The following is a 15,672-nucleotide window of genomic DNA, read 5'->3' as shown; positions in this document are numbered from 1 at the left end:
GTTGATATGCTCTGCATGTTATATGTTTGTGCTGCATTGGGAGGGGGCCCTGTTGCTTTGTTTTGCTGCCCCTTATCCCTTTCATGCCTGGCCACATAAGTGAGGTACCATTTTTATCAGGAGACCTGGGGGAACACTCGGTGGTAGGAAATTTGTGTCAGCCCGGTGATGCCAAAACTTTCTTACACAGAAACGTGAGATAAATGTGATTTTTTCAGCTAAATTTCAAGTTTACAGAGTATTCGAGGTAGGAAAATGTTGGAGGATCCATTCAAGCCATTCCTCCCTGGACTCCCCCGGGTATCTAGTTTTCAGAAATGTTTGGGTTTGGTAGGTTTCCCTAGATGGCCGCCGAGCCCGGTACTAAAAACCCAGATGACCCCCCCTTGCAAGACCATGTTGTTTTGTGATAGGTAATTTTGGTGTCTCCACAATATGTTTTAGGCTGTTGCCTATCACAGGTAGTTATGCCCACCCACTCAAGTGAGGTACCATTTTTATCGGGAGACCTGGGGGAACGCCGGGTGGTGGGAAATTCATGTCAGCACAGTGATCCCACAACTTTCGCACACAGAAACTGAAGAAAAATGTGATTTTTTTCAGCTAAATTTGAGGTTTGGGGTAGGAAAACACTGTAGTGCAAGGAAATTGTGTGACTATATTCACGTTTGAGGTTTGCATGGCATTGTGAGTAAAAAATGTTGTTGGGATCCATGCGAGACACACCACCAAGTACTCCTCATTTTTTTTAGTTTACACAAATATCTAAAGTTGGTAGATTTTCCCTAGAGACTACATCTTGGCACAGAAAGACAGCCAAGACAAACATTACTGCCTATCCATCTGTTCCTCAAGTACACACACATGCTTGTTGGATTTGGCACTAGAGTGAATGAAGGCTTAGAGTGTAAAATGTTATTAGCAGGAGATTTCACAAAAAGGAAATGCACTGTTAAAAATGAAAAGGTTAAAAACCTGAACCAATGACTCACAGCTCATGAGCTGTAATGCCACGGCAAGGCACCAACCTCTTTACAGGTCATTCATGCACCTTTCGTACTTGACACACACATTCGTACCACCAGCTGCGAGCCCAGCACATTACAACACTCACATCAACAGATAATGTAGGGACAATCTACACCCTGGTAAAGAAAGACAGAAAAGACAAATATTAGTTAAAAACTAACTATTCCTTAAATACACACACATACTGTTTGGATTTGGCGTGAGGGTGGGTGAAGATTCAAAGTGTAACATTTTATTAACAAGAGATTTCACAAAATGGAAATGCACTGTTAATAATTAAAAGGTTAAAAATCCAAACCAATGTCTCACAGATCGTGAGCTATAAAGTCACGGCAAGGCACCAACCTCTTTACAGGCCATTCTCACTCATTTCATATGTGACACACACAAGACCATTCACACCGCTTGCCATGGACCCAGCACATTACAACATTCACATTAACAGACAACGCCAATCAAGGGCCCATCATTTTCATATGCCCACCTGACTGACACAGCAATCACGCCGCCTGGCAGTTAACTTAGTGTGTGCAGTGGCACTTGGCTAGCAGGGTGTGTAATGACCAGCAGCACGTCACTACTCACACACTGAAAGCCAAGCCCCAGTCCACACACACCACTAGCCAAGCCCCAGTACATGCACACCATCAGCCAAATGCCAGTAAATGCACACCGCCAGCCAAACACCAGTCCACGCACACCACCAGCCAAGCGCCAGTCTACGCACATGACCAGCCAAGCACCAGTCCACGCACACCACCAGCTAAACGTCAGTCCAGGCACACCACCAGCCAAGCTTCAGTCCATGCACACCGCCAGCCAAGCTTCGGTCCATGCACACACCAGCCAAGCGCCAGTCCATGTGCGCCAGTCCATGCACACCGCCATGCCAAAGGTCAATCCACGCACACTGTCAAGAATGTTTTTTAACAGTAAAGAGAACACAAACTATTGGAAATGGATACACAACTATAATTACAAATCCAACAGGGGTAACTAAATACATCATTATAATGCCAACCGTGAAACAGAACTACAAATATAAAGCAATACAGATGAGGCAGTTCACTAGAAGACTCACGGTTGCACCCAAAAACTCTTATGAGTATGATACAATCTGAAACTTGTGGGCATATATAGCGCATGATTAGAAGGACAATCAGCAGAGTGCATATCACTCTCCTTCTGCATACCTCTTCGCAAACAGACTCTACATCTTTTACAGGGATAGGTTTGTTTGGGTGTGGGAGGAATTACATTGGGAAAGTGGAGATCTTTGAATCTAGACATATGCTCCACCACTCCAAATCTAGGAACACTTGCCTGTTCCACTACAACAAGGCTGCCTATCACAGACTCCTTAAACTGAACAAAAGTCATCCTTGACACTGGAGAACAGTCTGTGAACACAACAAAAGCATTAAAGTTGCTAAGTTGAAGAGATGGATGGCCAACTTCTTATTCCAAATGTAAGCTTTACGAACAGCAGTGTAAAGTTCCAACCTGTGATGTACTCTATCTGCACCACCCATGTGCTTATTGTAGTCTACAATGAACACAGGTTTGCACACTTCAGCAACCTGACCCCAAACCCTCACAGGTGAAGTACTTTCGTCATGGATGTTAGTCAGTATGTAGACATCCCTCCTGTCCACAAAGTTCACAGCTAGCACTTCATCATGGTGCAAGGCACTGAATTGCCCCCTTTTGGTTAACCTTTGCGGTTAGAGCGGATTGTGTCACAAGCGAGAGTGTCCACTTTGAACAATTCCTTAAATAATTGCACAGCAGTGTAGAAGTTATTTAGGTACAAATGGTGACCTTTGTTAAAAAGACCTCTACCAAGATTCCATGCAATTTTCACTGGAACGTCTTAAAGTGGACGGAGAAGCAGGGAGTCAATAGTGGAATCCCTACCAGTGTACAACCGGAAATTATAGACACATCCTGTCCTACTCTCAGACAACATATACATCTTAATTCTATAACGTGCCCTCTTGCTAGGAATGTAATGCCTAAATACCAAACGGCCCTTGAACAAGACCAAAGACTCATCAACAGCTATTTCTTTCCATGGAGTATAGATCTCTGAAAGTTGATCTATAAAGTTATCAACGACAGGTAGAATCTTAAAAAGTAGGTCACAGTCAGCAATGCCAAAGCATTATCAACAAAATGCATCATGCATAGCAAAAGTAAATACCGATCACGACTCATAATTACAGGAAAAATGGTAGTTGCCATAAGGGATTAGTAGACCAATATGAAGACAGGGACGGCTTCCTTATCAAGCCCATCAAAAGGTTAAACCCAAAAACCTCTTCATCTCATCCAGGTTTGTGTCCACTGGGTAGCTCTAGAGTGGGCCTAAGGCTGTCACTGTTGTCCCTCAAATACTGTCCAGCATACAAAGTTGTCTGCTCAACAATCTCAGCCAAAAATACATCATCCAGAAACAACTGAAAAAACTGTATAGGCAAAAATAATTCACAATTCACCATACACCTCACACGACCGCTAAAGGCAGGCAACACCGGCTACACCATGTTTGGATCAACCCAGACTGCAGCACATCCAATGGGAAGCCTTGCAGCCCCAGTCTGCAATCCAGATGCCTCTAGCTGCACCATCAACACATCAGTGTCCTCCTCTAAAACAGGCATTTCATCCGCACTGAGACTAGCTTCATCCACACTGAGAGTAGCTTAATCAACAGATAATTAATCGTGGACAGAAAACTCGATGCCAGAATATTGCACTTCCTCCTCTGCCTCAGATGCACTGTCAGTCTCATTATCATGGTCAGAGGAAAATTAAAAAAACATACCAACCACCTTCTGAGAAGTAATCCTGCGGCTAGCCATAATCCTTACTAATAAAGGTAACTTTACAAACAAATAAACAACCCCAAACACTTTTTAAAATAAGTAATAAACTAAATGTGGCTTTATCACAAGACCTATGTACTCCAAAACAATACCATACACTTGCCAGAAACAGCTAGACTCACCACCAGCCACTCTGAAGAGACACAAGAAGGACCAACAATATCCCACTAAAAAAAGAAAAAGAAAATTACACATGAGACAACGCAATACACATTGTGCACAAATCCCAAAACAATTTCATACTTAAAACATAAGCTAAATATGCTGCTATTAGGACAACACTTACAAAAAATTCATTCATGCATGACAATAATACTCATTTGATGTAAACATAACAAACATGTTTTTCTTACCAAACACCTACTACTACGCAAACGGCAGATCAACCACTGCCGAAACCACAAACAGGACTCAAAAGTTTTGCACTAGAATAAAAAGGAGAAATAAAACTTTACAATCACATATGAAAATAATGCACCAGTCCACACACAATCTACTAGGCAAACTGGGGGGCAGATGGGCCTAAAAAAGCGAAAATATACACTCCCAAAAGGGCCCTCTCTCCAAAAACAACTGAGTGAAACCAAAGTGCCTGGTGTCTAGTTGCTTCTTCCACCCTTGAGGGCAAGTGGGCCTAAAAGCATAAGGCAGATCTGCCCCCAGAGTGGGTAGAAGCAGCCAAAATATTCACCCCTAAAAGCAGAGCAACCCTTGCCCAAGGGGCCGATCCCCAACAACAACATTCATCCATCTGTGGTGTCTAGTGGCTTCTGCACCCATTGGGGGCAAATGGGCCTAAAAACATATGGCCCATCTGCTCCCGATGGGGGATGAAATGGTCAAAATATTCACCCCAGTAATGGGCAGCGACCTTTGCCCATGGCGCCGCTCCGCGACATTGCCGAAATTGATCCATAAAGAAATCCCTGGTGTGCAGTGGCTTCCACCCCCCAAATGGGCCTAAAAACATAAGGCCGATCTGCCCCAAAGGGGGGCAGAAACGGCTCAAAAAATCACCCCAATAAAGGGGAGTGACCCTTCCCCAAGGGGCCGCTACCCGACATCGCCAAAATTGATCTGAAAAAGAAATACCTGGTGTCTAGTGGCTTCTGCCCCCCTTGAGGACAGATGGGCCTAAAGACCTACGGCTGATCTGTTCCCACGGGGGCAGAAACAGCCAGAATAATCCCCCCAGTATTGGGGCGTGACCCTTGACAAGGGGCCGCTCACCAACATCCCAAAAAATAAATAAATCCCTAGTGGCTTAGTGGCTACAAAAGAAAAGGAAAACGATCTGCCCCCATAGGGGCAGAAACAGGCACGAGAAATACCAAAATTCCCCCCATAGGAGAGCGACCCCTTCATAAGGGGCCGCTCCCCAGCATGAAAAAATTGATTTAAAAAAATCCCTGGTGTCTAGTGGGCATTCCTGCTGCACGATCGGGCCCCATGCGCGATCATGGAGCAGGATATGCTTCAAAGAGACATCGGAGGAAAGGAAAACCCTCCACTTCCTCTTTGTTTTAAAACCCCCCTCCTCGAGGAAAAACGTACCTTCTTTCTCCTGGACGCACTGGAAGCAAATGGTTTCCAGCGTGTCTGACTTAATCTAATGATGTCGGCGTGCAGTGCGTGCTGACATCATTAGATGATATGGAGGGATCTGGGGGGCAACGGAAGGGCTTCCGCTGACTTTTCTGGCGGGGGCAACGTAAAGGGCGGCCCACGTTGGGAGCGCTGGAGTGGGTGCTAGGACGGCTGGAAGTCATCCGATGCACATGCCCCCTGTGGCATGGGAAGGCTCCCGGCCGTCCCACACATGCAACGGGTTAAGGACAAGGACAAGTTAATCAATAAACAAGTCCTGTGTATTATTTCCACAATTCATTAGCCAAAAGTATAACGTTTTAACATATCTAAAATGGGAAAACGCTAATCTTTGACATTATTCTAGTGTACCACACCAAAAACCCAAAAAACGATGACAGCGCATCTCCACTCGTGGTAGTCAAAATGGCGCAGTAGACACAATACAATGATTGTTAAAGGTTCATTCCTAACAACAGTGAAAGTGATCAACATGTATAACAAATATGTGTTGAAAAGTGCAGGTACTTTTAGAAACACACATTTAAGTTTGTCTAATGAACTGAGAAATGAATACACAGGCCGTGTTTACTGATTAACGTGTCCTTGTCCTTAAGTGACATGAATCTACGCAGCCACCTTTCAATTTTTTTTCTTGTACTTTGGTAGAGGCCAAGTTGGCTGTTTACAAGGGCCCAACTCCCCATTGCTCCAAAGTAGGCATTTTCTTGTTTAACAATTCTGTGTGCCTCTGCTGGTTTGTGTATTGACTGTCTGGTGGTTTTGGAGTGACAGGGGTTAGGGGATGTGCATTCACAGGAGACAGCCGCCAGAGGGGTTGAGGTGTGTCCTGCCTTTCCTGGGTGACTCATAGCTGGGTTGAATAGACCTTGGCTGCATTTAGAGTGGTGGGAGGTGTTTCACTTGCAACTGAATAGGCAGTGTCTCCTCTGCACAATGCTATCTCCTCCGCCTGGAGTGATGCTGCACCAGAGAAGACAGAACTGGTTTGGAGACCCATGCCAAAAAGAGAAAAAAGAGAAAATGGGTTATAAGTATTGGACCTTAAACCCCAGAGAATTAGATCACTTCTGGGTTCAAGAGGAACCTCGGCCAAGGAAAGGAGCTGGAGAGCTGTAAGAAGGAGTACTGCCCCTTTCCTGTGTTGCTTTGCTGGGTTTGCCTCCAGTTGCTGCTTCTACCAATGGGAGGACAAAGACTGTAAATTTTCTGTTAACCTGCTTGAAGGAAACTCTCAAAGGGCCTGTGTTTGCTGGCCTCCTAGTCTCAGGGACCCAAAGACTTCACCTGCAACCCACTGACCAGCACAGGCACTCCTCTGTGGACTCCGGCATTAAAGAAAACACCAATTCCAGTTCCTGGGCTCTGAAAATGAAGTGATTGTTGCAGCGACGAGGGCACCGCAGCTCCAACACACTTTGACACATGCAGTTATTGGCTTTCCCGACCCCAACGCTCGCACCAACGCTGTTATCTCCAGCGCCATTATCGCGGAGCAATTACCCACGAGGGTGACTTCACAAACTCTTTGACTTTGCATCGCCTCACCGGAACTGAAGCCTCACCGCCACTGCCTAACACCCCCTGTCTTGGACTCGACGCATAACCTCCTCATGGGCTCGATGCCTCGCCTCCCCCGTGGCAACCAGGGAACTGACCTCAACCTTGGCATCGACGCCTCACATCCATGGCACTGTGAAAATTCTGGCGGGGGTCATGCACCCCCCCTACCTGAGCCATTAAAGGCCCTGGGGAGAACTACCTGGGGCCAATTGCTTTATTAAGGGAGGGGACTGTGCGGCCCCCCTCCCTGAGCCATTAATGTCATGAGGACCATATCCCCTGGAGACGGCTGGAGACCACCCCTGGAAACCTGTGTTTACTCCCACTTGTCGAGAGCATTTTTAAATCTCCCACCACACATGACCAAACAGAAAGTCTGCTCCACTGCTCACATCCATGGCGCTGTGCATCGTCCGTACACTTCATTTTCCAAGGTACTGCTGTTTGGCGGTCCATGTGACTCTGTGCCTGATGCGTGGACTTTGAGGTTTGTGGCGTACTCTAGATTTTTACCTGTCACAATGCCGTAATACCCCAGTTTGAACTATTTTGTTTCTACAAGTTCTATTTTTGAAATAACTGTTCTAAAGTTATAATTTGATCCATGTATGTTACATTTTTGTTGTTTTGTACTTGTTTGGTTTAGATAAAGATACTTTATTTTTCTAAACTGGTGTGGTTACTATTTGTGGTGTTTTTACTGTGTTACTGTGTGTGTTTGGGTACAAATACTTTACAGATTGCGTTTGGGATAAGCCTGTCTGCACGTGCCAAACTACCAAGGGGGTGAGCAGGGGTTATGTGTAGCTCTCTCTCCCTGACTAGAAGCAAGGGTCCCTACTTGGAAAAGGTTGCTTACCTCTGCCAATTAAAGACACCATTTCTAAAAGTCTTGCATTTTTATCTGTGAGAAGATACTGCCACCTGCTCATTAGATAAGGTTTTATGAAGTAAAATGTTTCCAACACATGCTTATGCTCCATAGATTTGTATAAAGAGAAAAGTGCATAAAAACTGTTCAAAATTGTATGCATTTACCATTACATGCTCTGATTGACCTTTATTGGATGAGAGCTCTGGTCCACCTGGTTCCACATTAAAAAAGATTGGCAAAAATTGTTGCTATCCAGCGGAACTTGATTGTGGCAATTTGACAAACAAATGGCGGTCCTGGTGCATTAATTAAATATAGGCCCCGGGGAGTCCACCCCCGCGCCATATAAAATAAGCAGAGGGCTCCTATTTGCATAGTAGAGCAAGGGGCCCTCTCCCTGAGCCTCCAGAGGCCCCGGGGACCACATCCCGCTGGAACGATTTAAAAAAAGAAAAGCCCTAGGGGTCATTTCTAAAAAGGGGGAGGGGGCCAAGTGCCCCCCTCCCCGAGCTTCTAAGAGCCCAGGGATCCCACACTTGTGGCCAAAATTACAGAAAGTTCTGGCGAGGGTCATGCACCCCCCCTACCTGAGCCATTAAAGGCACTGGGGAGAACTATCTGGGGCCAATTGCTTTATTAAGGGAGGGGACTACGCGGCCCCCCTCCCTGAGCCATTAATGTCATGAGGACCATATCCCCTGGAGACGGCTGGAGCCCACCCCTGGAAACCTGTGTTTACTCCCACTTGTCGAGAGCATTTTTAAATCTCCCACCACACATGACCAAACAGAAAGTCTGCTCCACTGGGTAGGAGCTTTAAAAATGCTCCCACCGGTTGGCAGTTGACTTTTGCTCTGATGTGGGCAGGAAAACAGATCAAAATATTGCTCCTGCCCGAATTAGTAGCGAAGAAGGCTCAGGGAGGGGGTCCAGGCGGCCCCTTATCAACTAATTGTAGTAGAGGCCCTGGAGGGCGGGGTCCCAAGAGCCTAACAAAGCTCAGGGAGAGGATGCCACATTTCTCCCCTCCCCTTTCATAAAAAAAGGTGGTGGGGGATGGGGTCCTTAGGGCCTAATAAGGCCCTGGGAGAAGGGCCAAGCGGCCCCCCTTCCATTTAATTAAAAAAAAATGTGGATGGGGTGCCCAGCACTTAATAAAGCTCTGGGAGGGGGCTACCCATGTCCCTCTCCTTTCATGAAAAAAGGCCCTGGAGCTGGGGCTCCCATGGTCTAATAGCGCTCGTGGGTGCATCCCCTCTCACCTTTTAGTTAAAAATAACATCCCTAGGGGATGGGATCCCCAGGCCTAATAAGGCTCTGGAGGGGGGCACGTGGACCCCTCCTATTTAAAAAACATAAGGTCCTGTGGCCAACCCACGCTGTACTCTGATGATGGTGATGCAATATTGTTTTTTTGTAAAAACGTGTATATGTTTTGTTTAATGTAAAAAGTGGTTATTTTTATGTGTATTAATGATTATGTAATCATTTTTCGGGGATATTATTCTCATTGATATTGTGGGAGGCGATATTTTTGACAAATCATAAGTTAAAGGTAACAATATTGCTGGTTCCGATATTTTTGTTTTCAACATAAGTAAAAAAGTATATTTTTATCAGTGATATTTATGTTCTCAATATTTGTGGGTTCATTACTTATGTATAATAAGGCGATATTTTTGTTAAGGATATTTAATTTCCGAAATTGCGTATATCAATATTGTGTGCATCGATATTGTGTCATTGGTATCAGGAGTCCACGCATTGATCCACTTGTAGAAGTCTTTCAGTTCCTCTATGGTAACGATTGGGACATCTATGTATCTAGCAGGACACCAACTATGTATTTTGTACAAAAAAAGCACAACATGTTTGGAGGTGTTAGGTAAAGATTTTTCTAAATGAATAGTAGCCTCACTTTCATCAGTATGACAATGTTTTTTTGCACTTTTCTGTCAACACAGTCTATAGAGTCCCAAAATTCAGGGCACAACACTTAAATATATTGTAAATGATTTTTTTTTTAAAGAATCAAGCTCCTGATTAATCTTTGCTTCTGATCCTCCCTAGGTGCACCAAAGTTGTCTCTAAAATAAAAGCCTTGATGACGTTCTCATTGAACAACACAAGGTGTGCTAAAGATGTCTTATAACCAAGAAACCAAGGCACCCAAGTTTATCTGAGGAGCCCCCACCCCCCTAAAAAGGATGGGACTTTTTCTTACCTAGGATAAAGACTTTTGTTAGACAGCTGAGGGAAACAGTTGGAATTTGTATATGAGAAATATATGTTCAAAGCTATAATACTTTTAAATTATACTCAAATTGTAAAACAATTGTTTTTGTATGTGCACATAGTAACATTCTTTGTGGTCTTGTTTTATATTAAACATTGATTTTTATGCCTAATACTAGTATGAACCTTAATATTGGCTAATACATATAATTTCACAAATCATTGAATTGATAAAAATATTATTTTTGTGACATGTCGAAAAAGGTCTGCATGTATCATATATAAAAGGAATTCCTAATAATCTGTGGTCAGTGAGGGTTACCCAGTTGTCTGATGATTACACAATACCGCAACCCTGATCATCCCTAATAGGGTACAGCCCCAAGCTGGTAGCAGTACTTTAGAAAGTAGGCATTTTCTTGTCCTAACCATTTGTTACTTAAACCTGTCTCCTGGGTCACATAACTAGCTTAATTGGCAGTTGACCTTTGTGTATTCCTCCCAGACAGCCACATAATAGAGAGACTATTCTCACAATAGAGGGTCACAGAAGGACTGGGTCATCCAAGCAGGATGCCAGGGGGCTGAGTCGTGCACAGTCCCACTGGCAGTTCAAAGGCGCACACACAATTAACTTTTCACTAGACATGCTGGGAGTGGAGCAGAGAGGCAGGACATTCCAGACACTTCTGTGGGGTGAAAACTCCAAAAGTTTGTTTCACTTCATAGTTGGCCACAGGTATAAAATTAGGACTCTTCGACCCAGTTTTGAGTTCACTTTAAGACCTGCAGAAGGATTCTCAGGGGATTGCCCTGTTGCCTGTGACCTTCTGTGCCCTCAGAGAACTGCCCTGCAGGTTGAGTCCCGGGTTTCTGGTTGAACCCAGTGATGTAAAGAAATAAGGCCCTACTCCATTTAAAGTACTCTGAAACTCCGTTTTCTGTATTTTTGCAAAATGATCAACATGTCTGACTTTGACGTAGATGTCATCAGTCCTTCCAAAAACTGTGAAAGTGTCTTGTCATTTAGATATAGACATCAACAAGACACCTCATGCACAAGACCTGTATCAAGGTCCTGGGCAACCGCTTACATCCAATCCTTCCCCACCTAATTTACTCAGACCAGAATGGGTTTGTCCCTGGCAGAAATACCTCCCTTAATCTTTTCCACCAGTAAAGGATCATGGAGGCAGCACAGCGGTCCTGGCCTGAGGTGGCTGCATTGAGCCTGTACCTCCTCAAGGCATTTGATACACTGTGCTAGGATTCAACTTTTGGAGCACTGCAAAGTTTGGAGTCAGTCCCCGACTCACCCGCCTTAGTCATCTACTCTACATTGTTATATTCCATATAGTTACTCTATATAGGCACAGGTAACAATGCAACCTTTCACCTATATCTTCCCTACATTACATACATAACAGTTCATAGGGAGTGACCTTTTACCTAGATTCAACACTGTATTCAGAACACAGGTTTTTCCATGGTTCGAAACTCATACATTATGCATGAGGCTTCTTGGAAGCACAGCAGGACTGACAGCAAGACGGACATCTCCTGTATAATATCTCTCTATAAAGTTCAGGCCCAATGTCATCCTTTAGGCCGACACAGTAACACAGCAAGGTAGGACCCCTGGGGAGACCTGTGGGTATATATACATCACATCTTGCTTTAGAAAGACAGAGGAGACCGTGACTTCCCGACTGACACACTGACCAGAGACGCTGAGATTCCTGCATGCAGACACTCCAGCTCACAGTGGTCTAACATACCCCGCAGAGTGTCCAACTCGAGACCAGGACAGGGTCCCATACTCTCCCATTCTCAGGTAATGGGGTTGACTAGATCCTAGAGGGATTCTTGGCATAACACCTACACAGATGTAAGGTACATTTAGGTACATCTAGTTAAGGAGGCATCATATGAGTACGCACTTTTATCATGTGTTTTATTTATTCGTATGTAATCATGATAATTGCAAAATGGTAGAACTGTACCATCCATTTACTTTCATAGTACTGCTAATCATATATCTCTGCTAATGTCTAATGGTTGTTACAGCTCATCTATTTTACATTAGAATAACACCTGTCTAATAGGTTCTTATTGAAACGCCCAGACTGTTTATTCTGTGTATCTCTGAGACTAAGTAAACCCGAGTGACTGAGTGAAAGATAGTATATTTTTTCCACAATTCTAAGGGATCAGGTTTGTCTTGTTCTGAGGTTTCCGAAAACTATTCTCTCCCCGATAAGAGGAGATCCTAGGGGCACTGGGAGCTAGCTGATACAGACAGGCTAACATATCCGGTGGGGTTGCACGGAATCAGTTTTTCATCAGTCCCACAGTTTATGGATCCAAGCGCGCAGATCCTGTATAGGTAATATAGGAACTACACGGCATGGCACTGCCAACGTTTGTTGGGTGCTTATTTAACAGTAGAATCTGAGTAGTTCAGTTGTTCTATTCTCAGAGACCACTACTCACAAAACACCAGAGACGTCTGGAGTGGGTGGCACAAACTCCGCCACAGCTGAGTAGGCGAAAAATCCTTTTTATTAGCTGTTGGTTAATCAAGTTTTAAGGACACATTGTTCCTAAATTGTGCATACATACCTTATCTTGGTTCCCTTTAAAAGTTATTTAGTGTTCGAAAAACAATGACTAACCAGGTCTTTGACCCACTACAACAAGCACTGCCCCTCACAGAAGACAAGGCAGATACAAACACAATACAGATTGCACCAAACTTTAGAAATACAGTCACACTGAGACTGCTAAAGCATGGTTTATCATCTAGGGGTGGCTTAGTAGCTTTCGTGATTGAGGCACACAAATCAAACAAAACAAAGGTATTTTATTTGTGGGTTACATTCCTAGCAGCAAATGCAAGAACACAATCATTTTACTCTTACACAGAAGGAGATGCACCAGTGGAATACTGTCAGTTTGAGGACATTGAGGTTCTGCTCTTGTACCAGGAACACCCTTTACTGGTTTAAAGGCGCCACCCCATTTAAGAAGAAGAGTAAGACTCGGCCCACTCGGAGGAGAAGGGGCAACATGGCTGGTATTAGCGGCCGATACACCACATCCCGACACCACCAGGAGACTTACTCATACAACATGGAGATCTAATAAAAATCTATAGAAACTTGACGCAATTCGTCATGAGGACATTTACAGTCCAACCAGCAATAGTTGCAACAAATGGAACTCAAGCTCAAGGAACAGCAATTAAAATCACACCACAGCCATTACATGTAGTGATGGGCAAAATGCCCACTAAACGTGAACAAATGCCATTCTGGGTAGCTCAGAAAATGACACAGTTAGAGGCAGTATTCCTGAATACTACCCCGTATGAAAAACACAGAATGCTAACAATCTGCTTGCCCTTGGGTATAACACCACAAGTAGAGGATTGTACCACTTGGGGTACAGTCTTTGCTGCCTTTTATACCAGGACTCATGGTATTCCTTCATTAGCAGTGATACCAGATGTATTAAGACAAATACCAAGCAAGTATGGAGCAGGGCCTGCTCTGAACTTAGGGATGAAGTTACTAGGTAACTATGCCCTGGTATCAGCCATAATATTAGCTAACATTAAAGGGGAGGCAGCTTCAGTGGCTATCCGTCAATGCCTAAGGAACCTGGCAGGTATCAGGATACTGATACACGTTCTTCTCGTTCCTTTCAGGGTTCATCGAAAAACTCAGAGATGGAAGGACAGTCAGAAAGACAAGAAGAGCTTACAAAGTCCAGAGACAAGCAACACGCTTAGGAATACACTTCTAAAAAAGAAGAGAAGCCAAAGCAAAAGCCACAGTTCAAAAAGAAGAAGGTTGCAGGTCTAAAGATCAGACATGCCCAAAATTCTGAGGACTCGACTACTGAATGAGGAATGGGCTCTCCTCTGACGATGCTAGACAGTGCGGCAGAAATAACAATAGCTCGCCAGAACCTGATGGAATTTCTGAGGACAGTGGACTTGAATTAATATATCACAGTAGAAACACGCGATACTAGGGTAAGTGTCCCACATAAAGTATATGAAATAATGCTCCAGATGGAGGGGGACAAAGGTAGAAAAGTGAGAGGTCTCTTTTGGGAGAACCTTACGTTTGGCTATGATGTTTTGTGAGATGAACAAGATTGGCCGCCAGCATTCGTCATGGATTGCCCTAATGGAGAAACGGTAATTCTACCAGCATTCTCAGACCATATCCCCAGGCACTTGAAACACACATATGCGCAGGAGTGGGCTCCGGCATTATACAATAATCATGTTGAATGGGATGTGGATTCAACCCACCACATAATTCCTTTAAAAAATACTCCAACTGCACAAAGGCAGTATCCAATAAAGCAAGAAGCTAAAAAACAGGTCAGGGAGATCTTAGATCAACTTTAATACCAAGGGGTGATCGAAAATTGCACCTCATCAATGAACAATCCTTTGTTTCCCTTCATGAAACCTGACAATACATATCATCTAGTTTTAGATTACAGACATTTAAGCACTTGCACTAAGACATTTGCAGTTCAAAATGCACACAGTGCCGCATTCATGAATACCATTGCGCGGAAAAAATACAAAAAAACACTTGAAATCTCAAATGGATTATTCTGCCAAAATATAGTGCCCGAAAGCAGGTATCTAACAGCATTTTCAGCACTAGGGTACAGGCAATTTCGTCAACTCCCCCAGGGGTATAGGAACAGCCCGGGTTGTTCTCGGCCAGAGTAACTAAGTTACTTCAAAAAGTGGAGGAATAGGCATTGTCCTATGTGGATGATATTCATCTGATGGACGATGACCTAGAAGAGCACTTGAACAGAATGAATACTATAATTTTGGGATTTGCATCTGAGGGCTACAAATTTAACTTTAAACAATAAACAATATCCCACCTCAGTGTCCTGTTTTTAGGATATGAGCTTTCAAGTGAAGGAAAAAGCCTGGCAGCAAATTTCTTAGAAACATGCGCACTGCTCTAACCTCCAAAATCATTGTAAAATTTACAATCGATACTGGGATTCCTAAATTTTGGTAAAACATACATTTTGGATTACCCAGAAAGAGTAAAACCTTTCTACGACTTAATAAAACCTGATTTTTCAGAAAGACAAAGAACACAGGAACACACAGATACACTTCGTTCCTTACAAGCTGACATGATAGGAAAAAGCCTGGCAGCAAATTTCTTAGAAAAATACGCGCTGCTCTAACCTCCAAAAACATTGAAAAATTTACAATCAATACTGGGATTCCTAAATTTTGGCAGAACATACATTTTAGATTACACAGAAAGACTAAAACTTTTCTACTACTTAATAATGCTCCAGATGGAGGGGGACAAAGGTAGAAAAGTGAGAGGTCTCTTTTGGGAGAACCTTACGTTTGGCTATGATGTTTTGTGAGATGAACAAGATTGGCCGCCAGCATTCGTCATGGATTGCCCT

The 15,672-nt window shown here is 43.8% G+C and overlaps 1 long non-coding RNA gene across 1 annotated transcript in view; it reads right to left on the bottom strand.

Annotated features, from left to right (window-relative positions):
- The window catches only part of LOC146863962 (uncharacterized), a 336,075-nt gene that overhangs the window by 238,199 nt on the left and 82,204 nt on the right, over positions 1-15,672 (bottom strand). The window lies entirely within an intron of this gene.

This window comes from Triturus cristatus, chromosome 2_1 (genome assembly GCF_964204655.1).
Source record: "Triturus cristatus chromosome 2_1, aTriCri1.1, whole genome shotgun sequence".
Classification (NCBI taxonomy): domain Eukaryota; kingdom Metazoa; phylum Chordata; class Amphibia; order Caudata; family Salamandridae; genus Triturus; species Triturus cristatus.
The sequence above is the reverse complement of the archived record's forward strand: the minus strand, read 5'-3'. Positions and strand labels throughout refer to the sequence as shown.